This window comes from Acomys minous (genome assembly GCF_964271855.1).
Source record: "Acomys minous genome assembly, chromosome: 15".
In the NCBI taxonomy this organism is placed as follows: Eukaryota; Metazoa; Chordata; class Mammalia; order Rodentia; family Muridae; genus Acomys; species Acomys minous.
This window is the reverse complement of record NC_140497.1, coordinates 58,821,422-58,835,677: the sequence shown is the minus strand read 5'-3', so window position 1 is coordinate 58,835,677 and position 14,256 is coordinate 58,821,422. Positions and strand designations below refer to the sequence as shown.

The window sequence follows — 14,256 nt, the reverse complement described above, 5'->3', positions numbered from 1 at the left end:
ATTTTGCTGCCCACATCCAGGGTGGATTTTTCCTCTCTTTTATTAATCTCTGGAAACGTCCTCACAGACACACCTAGAGGTGTGCCTGAACATTAAGCCACCCCTTTGCCAAACTTCTGTCTCCAAAAATGTTAGTGTTATGGTTCATATCAGTAGAAAAATTACAGTTATGAAGTAGCAATGAAAATACTTTTATAGTTGGAGTGTCACCGCAACATGAGGACTGTATTAGAGTCACAGTATTAGGAAAGCTGAGAACCACTGTCCTAGGTGATTCCAAATACAGTCAGTTTGACAATGTAAAGTAACAACCACATGCAAATCTATTCCAGAAAATTGAAAGCAAGGAATCATGTTGGCAGGGGAATAAAGAACTAGTTTTTAATGGGTCTGGAACTCCACGCATGACAAGGCATGGTGGAGAGGGTAGTGATGGCGTACAACAACATGTGTGCATTTGGTAATGCTTTAGATGAGGCTGGGGCTGAGACCCATTGGCGTGGTGTCTGCACACCATTAGTAAAAACTAGGGCCCAGTTCCCAGCACTTTAGAACAAAAGAGATTAAGGTATCAAATTTCATGTCATGTCTGTTTTATCTCAATTTTAAGATGATAGTAAACTCTAGCTTTATTTACTTAAAAATGTGAACTAATGATTCGAAGACAAAAATGACAAAAAGGACTGTGGAAGGAGGGGGGAAGGTCCTAGCAAAGTGTGGTGTGTACATCAGTGATCCCGGGACTTGGGAGGTGGAGGCAGGAGGATCAGGAGTTCCAGGTCATCATTAGCTGCACCGTGAGCTGGGGTGAGGCCAGCCTGGACGACAGAAAACCCTGCCTCAAAAAGAGAAGGAGGGAACGAGGAGGAGAGATTTCAGGGGGAGTCCTAGGATTTGTGGAGAGGTAGAGACATGAACTCTAGTACTTTGTGTGTATTAAGGCTCTTCTGGGCTCACATACGAATGCATTGGGGAAACAAGTCTCACTCGGAGCTCGGTAACGCTCTCAACAGTTAGTTTATATGGCCTCTGTTTAAGCACAAAGACCTCACCAGCTTGACAGTGAGTCACACGAGGAGAGCATCTCCTCAAATAAGATCACCATAATATAGCAAAGACGCCAAAGCAACAAGACACAAGACACTCGAAATTCAGCACAGGTATGGTTGCACAGGTATGTGAGCTGCAGAAATATTTTAGGTTTTCCATTTTTGACAGGTAGCCAGTGAAACGAAGGGTATGGTACATGAGAAGGGTTTAAGAAACACACACTATGCACACACTGACAGGCTAGATCTCTGTCAAAACTTATAGAAATAGACCAGCATGAGGCTGACCTTAAATTCAAGGGCACGGTTTGTAGCAGGGAAAATGCCCATGTAACATCTGGGACGGAAGGAACGAGGCCAGGGGAGCCTTCTGTCCCTCTTTCCTGAGTGCCTGGCCAGGGGACTAGCGTGGACACACACCTGGGAGGCCGAGATGGTTGGAGGCCTGGAGCTTGCAAGACAGCTGGGGGCTGCTGAACAGACCAATGAAAAGTCTGAGAACACCTGTCTCAAAAAACCACCACCCAAGGCTGACCTCTGGGGTGCCCTTGCACCCCCACACACAAACACACACACATGCACCCCCACATACAAACAAACGCACATGTATACACACAGAGGCACACACGTGCACTCACCTTTATTCATCACTGACCCAAAGCACAGCTATGATGTTCCAGGCAAATGATACTGGTACAAAACACGTTCTTTCCCATGGAAAAACAGAGGGAAACAAAGTGTGCAAGACACTCCAACATAAGACAATATGAACTCTGATGGAGAGGATCATATACACACACGTATGTGCACACACACACATATGCACACACTTTCACAAAGTAGCTATAGGAAACGATGCTATAAATAAATCAGGAATGAGGAATAGAGACCGACAGTGGGCCGTGGGACAACGCTATATGAGAAGACAGCCTCAGGTTGCCTCAGCTTTCACCAAACCCTACCCAGACTCGCTCTGGTCATTGGCTGTTATGTGTCTGGCCATTGGTGGAACCCAGAGCTGGAAATTCCTCCATAAAATGACAGTAAATATGAACCAGACTTTGAAGGGGGAACAGGATCAGTACCAAGTAAGAGAGATGACAAGACTAGAGGAAAGGAGACATGAGCAGGTGAGCAGGGACATCTTTAGAGTCTTCTGGGTCGTGTTGGGTATCAGATTTCATTCGGCTTCCTGGCAGCCCAGAGCAAAAGGGAAATATTCCCAGTGACCTCGTGCTCATTTCCAGAAAGGAAGGGATAAAGACAGCCAGAGTAAGGCTTTCCTTCCCTGAACTTGGGAGTAGAAATGAACTCTGTGAGGCTCATTAGGGAACTGGGTGAAACAGTGCTGAGTCTCCTCACAGACATGGCCAGGAGCCTGATATGTTCATCAGTACAAATGCTTTCAGGACATCTTTACTGAAATATTAAAATAAGCACCAGAAATACAAAAATACACTCTTGCTCTAATGGCCATAGGTAAGAGGTAAGGACGTGCACCTTCTAACCTAGTGGGCACTGTGCACCAGGCAAAGATAACGCAGGCCAGGCTAACGGCTCCCACTGGTACCAGTTCTGAGGGGAAGGTGAACATAATTGCTGTCATTCAAAGTTCTTCTTTCCCCAAATCTTGCTTTTCAAGCTGCCTAGACAGAGAGGGGATAACTTTTCCTTGTGATGGGCCTCAGCACAGGTCAGTCCTTTTACTAAAAGGCCTTGCCTTCTGCAGCCCTTGGGTGTCCCATAGCAGCAGGAAACAGCTTCTCCCCTTGCTGGAATAGCCCCAGGGAGAAACACCGAAGCCCGTGCCTGCTGATGACACATTGATGCCAAGACAAGACCAGCCCACCTGAGAGGAGAAATGGCTGCATCTTCTCACTCACTCTCTGTACAAGTAGGCACACTGCTGGGCCAGGAAATGTTGCTCACCTTCTAGAATGTTCCCTAGAAATGCCTTTATGGTCTGATTGCCTAGCCTCCCAAGAGTTCCTTTACTAAAGAAAGCCTCTCCCTTGGGCTCTCTCTGTGTGTTACCACCATTCTGTACCCCAAGAAGTGTGTGGCTTCCGAAAGTGCTTCTGCCACAGAAAAAAGACACAACAAGCAAATCAGAATTAATCCAAAAGTCCGCCCTTCTGTTTTGCATGGATGCTTCCTGGCCCAGCTCTTCCTGCCCAAATATCTTTCGGTTTACTGGGCCTTTGTGGACACAACTCGCCTCCTGTTGGCAGGAGTGGAGCAGTGTTTGAGAGCCAGGCCCAGGCATTATCTGTCCCTCCCTCTTTTGAAAACAAGAGGAGCCCTCAGTATGGCTTCCTCCACCCTGTCACCACACCTCTCTGTCCCTTTGACTCCCTGTGCCCTGAGCCAACCCGGCAGAACTGGTTCCCTGAGCTTGTAGCAAGAAGTGCCAAGAGCTCCCTCTAGGCCCAGCCTCACACTTTCTGCTTGGTCATCTGGCACTCGGCCCTTAGGGTGTTTAAGTGACCCACTCTACATCACGTGACATGGAATCCAGCTCCATCCTTGGGTGAGGCAGCCACGAATGTCTGAGAATTTGCTGTGACAGCCCCAGCTAACACCAGATCTCTTGTTTTGTTTTGTTTTGTTTTGTTTTGTTTTGTTTTGTTTTTAAGACGGGTGGGGGGGGGAGTCTTATTTACCCTAAGCTGACCTTGAACTCTCTAACTAGCTGAGAACAACCTTGAATTCCTCCTCCTGCCCCCTTCCCCTGCGTTCTTTATGTACCAGCATACCGAGTTGAGGCGATGTGGGGATCTGCCTGCCCTCTGCTTCCCCAACAGTGCTGGCGTTACAAGCATGTACAGCCATACCCAGTTTTTACGTAGGCTCTGAGGGTCCTCACACTTGTCATCGTATTTTGTCCTCGTCATCATATTTTGAAGATTAAGAACAAATGATGTCCAACTGGCACTGCGTGGCTAGGAAGCATAAGATGCCTCTTGTCTGGTAAAATTTCTTGTTGCTGCGATAAAACACCCTAACCAAAAGCACCTCATAGGAGAGAGGGCTTATTTGGTGTGTGGAAATCTGCTGGATAAGGCTGAAGTCTGACTTATCCGGCTAGCCATCTTGCACTGGGTCTATGAAAGAAGACTCCCTTTTCTCAGCAGGGTTCTCACCCCACCTGGTCTGGTAGCCACAGATTTTGTAAGGAGTAACACATACCACTCAGGAAAGATTACAGGCCTGACCCTTTCCTGATAAGGAAACACAGGGGATTCCTGTCAGTACCATACCCTATGCTGAGGAGATCCTAGCCTCCAGCAATGACCCCTCTAACCATACCTACAAGTCTTCCCCTCATCCATAGGATAATTAAGTACTGTTTTCTCCTTCTTGTGATAGGACTCCCCTCTCATGTTACTACATGTAAATGAGGTACTGTACCACTGTATGTAGATTATTTTCCAGTGTATAAGACAACTTTTTTAACCCCCCAAAAAAATCTTTGCCAAAGTCGGAGGTTGTCTTATATGCCTGGTACTTACCTGCTGCTTGCTTCCCCTGGCTTCATATGTCTGGCGTATATAGTGGGGGTGCTGTGGTTGATTTCCCGCTTTGTGCGGGGAGTATGAAACAGGGAGGAGCAAGCTGCACACATCTTCCTGTACCTTGAGGAGGAAGAGAATGTGAACGTGGATTGGCTCTCCACCAGAACCCACCCATCCCACTCAGAGGGCTGCACCTTTGGGTTGAGTGTGGAGAGAGCCTTAAAGGGGCAGTGTAGGCTGGCACTGGCTGTCTGCAGCACTTAATAAAGTGCCTGTCTGTCTGTGCCCTGCCTGCAAATAGACACATGCCCGAGCCTGCTGCACAGAGTATGCACTGGAAGAGGGGTAGTCTTATACGGTGAGTATATTCCAAACTCTATTTTTTTAACTGGAAAAGTTGGAAGCTGTCTTATATGCTCAGTCATCTTATACACTGGAAAATACAGTAAGTCTCCTGGCAACCTTAACCCTAGTAAATCAGACACATTCACCCTCAAACCGCACCCCACTGCCCATGGCTTATAAATAAAGACTGGCTGCCATGCTCGGGTCTCACTCTCCTGCTCACCCTTCTTCCGCCGTGACTATCTGAAACTCCATTTATTCCAGGGGAGAATTGCCACTAAATGCCCAGTGGTCAGGCAGCAATGGCAGAACTGCCTTTGCAGCTGCTGGGACCTGTCCCACTACCTCTGCTAGCTTGGTGCTGATCCCCGATGAAGCATGGCAGGGCCCGAGTATCACCCGACCTGCCTGGAAGTGAGTTTCAGACACCCGCCTGCTTCTTCTGCTATGCTTAGCACAGTAGCTCAGACAAGGAGTGGTAACACTTGGGTGTCATCACAGTCTTGTGGGGTTCACGAGTCTCCAGTGCCATCAGAGACCTGCAGTCTTGTTCTAAAAGAGAAAAACTGTAACACTCTGTGGAAAAACTCATTTTCCACTTGCCTGGGAGAGACCAGGGCTTTGCGCCCCAGATGACAGGCCTCACTCCAAAGTGCTGTAGCCACCCCTGAGTGAGAAACCAGACCTTGAGAGCTTTAATAAGCAATGCCTGGACCAGCCGGCCAGATGTGGCCACCCAGATGTGACCACCCAACACTGGATGCAGAATAACATTTGGGGATTGGGGCTTCAGAAGGAGAGTCTATAATGCTGGAAGAGACATGGCAGCTGGCGGCTGGAGTAGGAAGCTAAGAGATCACATCTTCAACCAGGTGAAGGAATAAAGAGAGAACAAATTAGAGGTACAGTAAAGCCAGGGATTCTCAAAGCCTGCCCTTTGTGACACACTTCCTTTAGCAAGACTCCGGGTCTTAAAGGGTCTGCAACCTCCTCAAACAGTGTCACCATCTGGGGATCAAGGGTTCAAATGCATGAGCCTAAAGGGTGCATTTCTCACTCAAGCCACCACAGATAGAGAGGGATGAGGGAGGGAGTGGTGAGAGAGAAGTCTTGGATGGCCAGTTTTCTGGTGATCGCAAGCCTCGTGACCCATCATCTATGGCTGTACCTCAGCCGTGGTCTGATTAAGGATCTGGACCGCTTCCAAACTCTAGTCACACTCTGTCCATTCCGGGCGACTGCTGACTACATCATAAAGGTTTCTGGCTTTGCCATCCGGTGTTTGGAGCTGAGCTATTTCTAACCTTGTCTTGCAAGATGTTTGGCCACTCCCTCAGCCACTACACTCCAGGCTCGGCAGCATCTCCAAGGCTGTGATGAGCAATACTGCCTCCAGACAATGCAGTGTCTTCTGAAGAGCAATGTCACTGCACATGACGTCACTCCACCATTCCAGATACACAGAGGCAAAGGAGAGCAACCCCCACTCCCTCCACCCAGAGGGGACGGTAGGTGCTCCCATGGGCAGGAAGACAGAGTAATTCCTCAAGGACCTCAAGTAGAGGAGCCCCTTTCTGGCCATGATGTCTTCACACACACACACACACACACACACACACACACACACACACAGTAGTAAAAAGGCAATGGAAGCCTAGATCTCCTACCCTCAGGCCCAGCTTGCAGGCTTCTGGAACACAGCATCCCTCCAAGAGGCACAGAGCATTCCCATTTGTGCCTTCTGGCCAAGGAGTCTGTACACAGAGAGGAGGGAAATGGTTCTCTCTTCTGTGGTTATCCTTGTAGCGTCCATTTGATTCCCTCAAGCTGAAGTGCTAAAGGGGAACCATGCTCCATCTAAGGTCAGGGTGGCACAGGGTGTGTAAGAAAGGCTCAGGCTGGTGCTGGCCTCTCCCTGCGTATCACAAGCTGGCCAGTGGCCAAGAGCATCCTTTGTGCTAAGCTCCAGCATAGGCTTGAGTTTAAAATCATAGCACCATTTCCAATATTACATGCCATATTTTTAACATATATTTAAAGTCACTAATTTGTTCCATATATATGCTAAAACATATAAATATGTCAATTATGAAGTTTCTTTAGTTTTATTATTCCACAAGATCCAAAAACTGGAAGTGGCCTGGGTCTATCTTGGTTCTGATGCCTGATTTCTCCACATAGGACACAAAGGTGCCCAGAGAACACAGCTCCAAGGCTAGGAAGGCCTGGATGCCCAGATTGCTTCCCTTGTGCTCTGCCTGGTGTTGACAAATTTTGTGAAGATTTTTCAGGTAATATCTTATAATTTGGGGTCATTCTTTAAATAATATATACAATAGCAGAATCTATAAAGGCCTCCCAGATTCAGTGTAGGTTGAAATCTTTAGAACCAGAAGTGCTAAGCTTGTGAGGGTAAGAGCCAAGTCTAAGTACAAAAAGCATTTAAGTGTTATGCATACTTTATATGCATTGCCTGAAGGTAATTTCATGTCATGTTTTTAGCATGCTTCTGTTTTGACTGTGACCTATGACATGAGGGCAGGTGTGGAATTTCCCCAGCTGCCGTGATGTTAGCATCTCTGCTGTGCCATGCTCTCCCTGCCATGGAAGAGTTGAAGTCTCTGAATCTGTGAGCCTAAATAAATCAGCCCTTCCTCCCTGACATGCGTTTTATCTCAGTGAGAAATGTATGATTTTAAAACCCACCAAGAGATGAATGTTTGGGGGGAGGAGGCATACATGCCTATAATTCAAATACGGGGGGGGGGGGGTTGAGGAATGCTGAGGAGCTGCACCTCAAGGCCAACCTGGATACATAGCAAGATTCTATCTCAAAAGCAATCAAAGCTAAAGCACCATCAAGAATAAACAAACAAAGAGGAAGGGGGTGGGCAGGGCTGAGGAGATGGCTTGGTCAGTAAGTGTGTCCCATACAAGCATGAAGACCTAAATTCAACCCGTGGGATCCAAATCAAAATACCCTGCATGGTAGTGTGTGCTTATAGTGGGGAGACAGTCTGATGGGTCCCCGAGGGTCATTTCACCAGCCAGACTAGCTGAGTGGAGACTTTCTAAGCCAGTCAAATACCCTGTCTCTGAAACAAGGTGATTGTCACCTGAGAAACCACACCCAAGGTTGACCTTTGCCCAGCCCCTCTCCCCACAGAACTAAATAAATAACAGTCTGAGCTATGCCCACATAATATAATACTAGTTACAAAAAGAATGAGCTGTTGACACACGATACGAATAAATCCCAAAATTATCGTGTTAAGGGATAGGATCCACATGGGAATTCCACTTACACAAAACTGCAGCAGATATAAACAATCTACAGTTACAGAAAGCAGATGAGTAGCTGCCTAGAATGTTGTTGGTGAACCAAGGAGAAATGGCAAAGACACACGAGAAGCAGACACATCATAAAAGTAGACTTGGATCTTTGGGCATTGGGCCAAGGGCAGCGCATCCTTTGGCTTACGTGAGAGATTCCTCCATCTCTTTTTTCTGGGGCTGGATGTGGAGGTTATGAGCATTGGTCCTCACAACTGCCTGGATAATATTACTAAAAGCCAGTGTGAGAAACTCATAAAAAATTCATCAGCTTATTGGTGGTGGAGAGCCTGGCTATGGTGTCTTCGTACTCTCTGAAGGCATCGTTTGTCTGCTAAGTCCCCTCTCGGGACTAGGAGCCATTAGACACAAATACACTGGGTATGTTTTTATGGCTTAAAAAAATCCTCCTCCTTAAAGAGTAAAGGGGTGGCCCCCACTTTCTCAGAATAGAGAAAGTGGCTGAGGGACTTGGATCCCCTCCAGCACATTCATGGCCCAAACAAACTGTGCAGTATTCCGGGGCTCACTGAGGAAATCAAATGCACACCCATAAAACACATGCATGCAGAGCAGCGGGTGCTGAGCCTCCCCCCAGGCTCCGGCCCTGCAGGTGCGAGCTCCAATTACAGCAGCCAGGCTGCCAGTACCTTTTCATTCTGAACAACAGGCGCAGCCTGGATGGACGAAGGATCCGGAAGGAGAGCCGACCAGGCTGTGTACAACAAAGCCCGTCCCAATGTCGCTTGTGTGAGTCAAACCTGAAACCCAACTTCGTTTTCAAAACCTCTTGTGAGAACTGTGCAATGCACAGCTTTGTTGGAAATCAGTGAGTGGCCCCAAGGAAGCCAAGCACCTTGCAAAATAGAGACAGGTGGTTTTCCAACACTGAGCAGTCTCAGATGGCTGTTTTCACAACTGACAACAGCTCCCTGTGCCCTGATGTGTTTTCCAGGGTGCTGGGAACTGGGGGCTCTTTATTGCTTGTGTTCCCATCCAGGCTGGGAACAAAGCACCTGTGGCCCCTTTGTCTTAGTGAAGGGGTGTGTGGCTGATGCTTTACCTCTGCAGGAGAGCACCGAGGCCCAGGACTCACTCTCTGTACTGCTTTTCTCATCTTCCCCACTGACTTCTAAGAGCAGACCCTGTCACTCACAAGGTACCCTTTACTTCTGTGACCAAGCTAGCTTGTCCCATGGCAACAAAGGCACCAGCAGAAGAAAGTCTTCCACAGCCACCTCTCCGGCTCTCTGGATTGGGATACTTTTCCAGAACCTGCTGTGTTAGAGGTAACCACTACCCTTTCTTGACCATCTGCTTTTAGCCACATAAATCCCCAAAGAAGGGCTCACAAAAAATGCTGACAAAAGCGTGTCATAAGTGTGCACTCCTGCTATGTCACCACACCACTGCCCTGTGTCTCCTTCCGGATCTAGCCAGCTGGCTTGTGTTTGTCTACTTACTATGTGCATACGCATGTGACTGCAAAGTTGTGTGTGTGTGTGTGTGTGTGTGTGTGTGTGTGTGTGTGTGTGTGTGTGTGTGTGTACTAAGAGAGAGAGGTGCACATACATGTGTACATGTGTTCCCATGCAGAGGCAGCTGGATGTCACTTGACCTACTCTGTCACCTTCTAACTTATCTGTTTAAGACAGTCAGCCTTCACAACCCCCACAGCCCAGAGGTTTCAGAAATTCATGCATGGAAGCCCAGCTTTTTAAGCGGGCACTGGGGATTCGAACCATGTCTCGGTTGTCACGCAACAGACTCTCTTGCCCTCTGAACCACCTCTTCAGCCCCCGGACTTTTGACCACTCCCTCTGACTTGACTTCTCCACAGGGCTCGCAGCTATGTGATATGAACAGCAAATAGGCTGACAAAAGAAGAAATAGGCCTTTTCGACACGTTAGCACCTCAAAGCAGTCGGTTCTTATTACTGAGAATTAGGTTAGATTACTCTGTAAGCCTGTGGTCACATTTTCATCAAGTGATCAGACATAGCTTTGTCTCCTGTGTGTTTCTGTTTAAAGAGACCTAATTTAATACATATTGTTGATTTTTTTTTTAAACATTAAACCCATGTCCAACTCAGGCATGAGGGAGGCTTACCTAACGCAAGTATTCTCTTCAGCACACAGCCTTCTCAAGCCTAGGACACTAGACAACCCTTCAAGCTGTGCTCAAGGGCCACTGGAAACAGAGAAAGGCGCAACATGAGGGAAACCAGGCACTTGAAGACGGCTAAAAGGGCACTTGTTTGCAGTATGAGAGCGGGGACAAGAAGGCAAACGCGGTCTTATTCAGGCTCAGCTGGGAGCACAAGTGCATCTGCCTCCTCAGACTTTCCCTGTTCTGTCTACACATGCACACAAAACCACCAGTGGGTATTGACTTGTGATGGTGGTGAAGTTTTATCTAGTAGGAAAATTCACAACCTTGGGGGCCACAATGAATAAGGGTTGGCGGTCCCTCTGTTGCCCCCATGCAATCCTACAGGGAAGACAGAAGGCAGACAGTTACTTAGCAAAGCCCTTGCAAAGCTCAGGATTGTACCTGTGTGAAAGATGCTACCAGTGTGTTGCCCTAATCCGTGATAAAGTTTCTCCTGTACAGTGCTGTGCTGGAAGCCTTGTGTCTTGCTTCCGAGATCACCTTCAAGATTGCCAGGTCAGCTCGCATGGAGTCCATCTGGGTTAAAGTCAAAAGGTCCAGTAGTGGCCCAGACTCCATCAGTAACCAGCTCTGGAACACAGCATAAACGTCCTCATCTCCAAAAGGGAAAGTCCGTGTGCCAATAACCCCAAGACGGTCATTATTTCACAGCTTAGCGTCTCTGAAACTGTGTTTGGTTTGGTTTGCTTTGGTTTGGCTTTATAATTGTTAGTGCGCTGCCATTTAATTGGCAATGCTCTGTTTTCTTTCTGGGTGGCACATAAAATTCAGGGTGTGCGTTCCACCCATTGCCCTCTGAGAAATGACAAGACAGTAATAGTGATGCCTACCGCATGGTGTCGTAAGGACGGAGCCACGCCGCGCTGCAATTCCACCAGGTTGTGAAAAGGTAAACAGCATGTAGACAGATGTGCAGGGTGCAAGCACGGTGGCTAAGAAACCGCCGTCATGACCGTATTGTCTTGCTTCTGAGACGGATGGCTTTTCTTCTCTTCAAGCCATGTGAGAACCTTTATAAATGCTCTGCCGTGATCACTAGGATGCAAATGAACCTTCTTCAGATAATAACTGGTACCAACATTTTTTGACATTGGAAAGAGACTCCTAAAACAATTTAGGAACCTGAGTTTTTTGAAGCTATGGCAGGCCGGGCTCCACGTCTGCCATGTGTGGCCATGAGGTTGCATGTGACTCCATGACTGGGGGTTTCTCCTCTATATTCTAAGATCCTTTGTCAGTGTGAACTGCTCTCTTCTACAGTGTGTGTGCACATGTGTGTGTGTGTGTGTTTGTATGTGTGTGTTTGTGTGTGCATGTATGTATGTGTGTGTGTGTGCACGTGCATGTGGTCCTGTGTGTGAGAGAGGCTCCCAGTATCTTCACTCCAAACAGATGCTCCAACTACAGACTGGAAGCACACCTCCTAATATATGTTGGTTTCTTGGTGGAAAGAGACCGAACTGCAAGAGGTCAATGGAATCTCTACTTGCACAAGTCATGATGGGATGGCATTGTCAGGGATGGAGGGCTGGAAGCAGTGAGTGTTTGCTTCTAGATTGGAATATATGGAGGTGGCTTTCTCATTACTGCCCAAGTGGATAAACAGAAGGGTGCAGAAAACTAGCCTTTCTCAGGCTGCTTCTCTGTGATGACAACTTGGCGTATAGGTTTTAGATACCCCTAAATATGGTGGTTACTATTTCCATTTAAAGTTGTAGAGACTGACACTTGAAGGTGAGGTGACTTGCCTAACGCACTCCCTGATCTAGTTCCCAATGGAGAGGAAGATCTAACCAGAGCCAGAGACCGTGTCCCATTTCCTGCCCATCATCGCTTGCAGTATGTTCTGTGGACCGTTCCAAACCTAGCGGCTTTGTTCAGGCTGTGTTCTTCCTACCACGAGGGCAGATATAAACAGCCACGTACTAATTTCCTAGCCATTTGAGCTACTTTCCCCTTAAACCTAACAAGGCCAGAGCCCTTCACCTCCATCCCTCCTCCATTTAAAACACAGGAAAGGTAAGAGACATGGCCTCCGTGAGGGTCCTCTGCGCCTCCACCCTGAGCAGCAGCCATTAGCGCTTTTGGAAGGCTGAACAGTAAACGCTATCGTCTTTTAGCACTAGAACACAGGGCTGTTAGTTGACCTGCCTGAGGTCACACAGGAATCAGCCAGGGACCCAGTGGGAGGCAACGCCAAATGCTTCTCGGCCCCTCTTCCCCATCACCTGCAGAGCAAGCCCACACTGCTATGTTGCGCACACTCGGTAAATATTTACATCTTTAAATATCTTCCCAGCTGCACCGAGGACAAGAAGTGCTCTCATGTAGATGTACGTCCGTGTAAAACAGATGGGGAAGATGTAAACTTCAATTCCGTAGACACAGACTCCTCTACGCTGAAACACAGAGCTAAGCCCCACATAGCCAGGCTTTTGCAGTAGGATTTCTCCTCTGCAGTCTTGTGAGTGTCTTCTCAATGTTTTGGACTAAGGAGGTTTTACGAGCTGGGTAGAACAGTGATCAAATCATGTCTTTAGTTCCTAATCGACCATTACATAAAATAAATGATGGTACAAGGCATAAGTCTTAGTTTCCTTTGTACTACTGTTGAGTAATTATAATATATCAGGACTGAGCGACTGGCCTCCTAATGACAAGCGCAAGTTAATATAAGATAGCTGACAAAAAGAATGTTCATATAAATGGAAATTTATATTTTCAAGGTGACATGTCCTTTTAAGCTTTGTGGTCAATGGAGCGAGGCTAAGATACCGTAAACTCAAGAAAAGGGGCCTTTGCGGGCTCACAAATCAGGGGCATCAAGAGAGGTGGATCTGGTTCCCATGGCGCTGGTGCCGTCTTTCCCCCACATCCAGCCACGGCACCACGCTGCTTTGTAGTGTCCTGGCTTCGCTCGTACCTCGTGTGACAGCAAATCCTCTAACTACTTGTCCTCAAAAAGCAGAGGAATCTACCTCCCCACCACCACCCCGTCCCACTCCTTCCTCATGACTGGCTGTGGGCCTCTGAGGCTGGGTCCTGGGCAGAAGGCGATGGGCCGGTTGGCCAATGCTGCATCGCGACTGCAGCCTTGCTAGATCAAGTGATGGAGAAGCAGCACTCCAACAGCGACAAACACTGATGCCAGAGGAAAGATGAAGGCTGAGCTGAGCAGACAGACCAGTGTAAATGTATCTCAGCTTGCTCCCCTGGAGCTGTGGCAGGATAAATATGAGAAAGATGCAATTGAGTATCGACAGAGAAGAAGGATGCCAGCCTCACCCCTGACTCTCTAAGCCCCACTTCCCTCTGGGTAGAGTGCTGCCACAGCAGATGTGGGTTACCTGGTACCTCATGCTCAGGGTGACTGGATTTGCTAAGGTTCCATTAGCATTACCAACAACAGTATTAGTAACCAAACATGTTTCAGTTACAGTTTCTGAACAGAGTGTCAGGGCTTCCCGCCCCCCCCCCCCAAAAAAAACTGTGTTATGAATTCTCTTGAGTCCCTTGTAAAGTAGCTGGCACATATGTCACTGCAGAACCTTTCTGATCTCGGGGACACTGCACTGTGAGGGGCTTATGCAATCTCCCTAAGGCCCCCGCAACTAGTTTGTGGCCTGGCTTTGTAAACTTTTGTCTCCTGTCTGGACTGCGGGGATCTGCTCCCCCTGGGGTGGAGGGAGAAAGGCCCGTTTGGCTCAGATAGGGGAAGATGGATAAGGGTTCTTATGTCAAGCCCTACTCTGATTGGTTTTTAATGACCTTTATTTCAATGGGAGGAAAACAACGTGGCCTTCCTTGGCAAAACTATTTCAGGAAAAGCCACAAACCAGTC

At 47.8% G+C, this 14,256-nt stretch overlaps 1 long non-coding RNA gene across 1 annotated transcript; it reads right to left on the bottom strand.

Annotated features, from left to right (window-relative positions):
- Positions 1 to 4,553: 4,553 nt before the first annotated feature.
- On the bottom strand, positions 4,554 to 5,776 carry LOC311584454. Its single transcript, XR_014774887.1, has 3 exons — positions 5,595 to 5,776; positions 5,318 to 5,461; positions 4,554 to 4,684 (listed from the first exon to the last, which is right to left on the bottom strand). It is a non-coding gene; the product is annotated as an uncharacterized lncRNA (long non-coding RNA).
- Between the last annotated feature and the right edge of the window lie 8,480 nt (positions 5,777 to 14,256).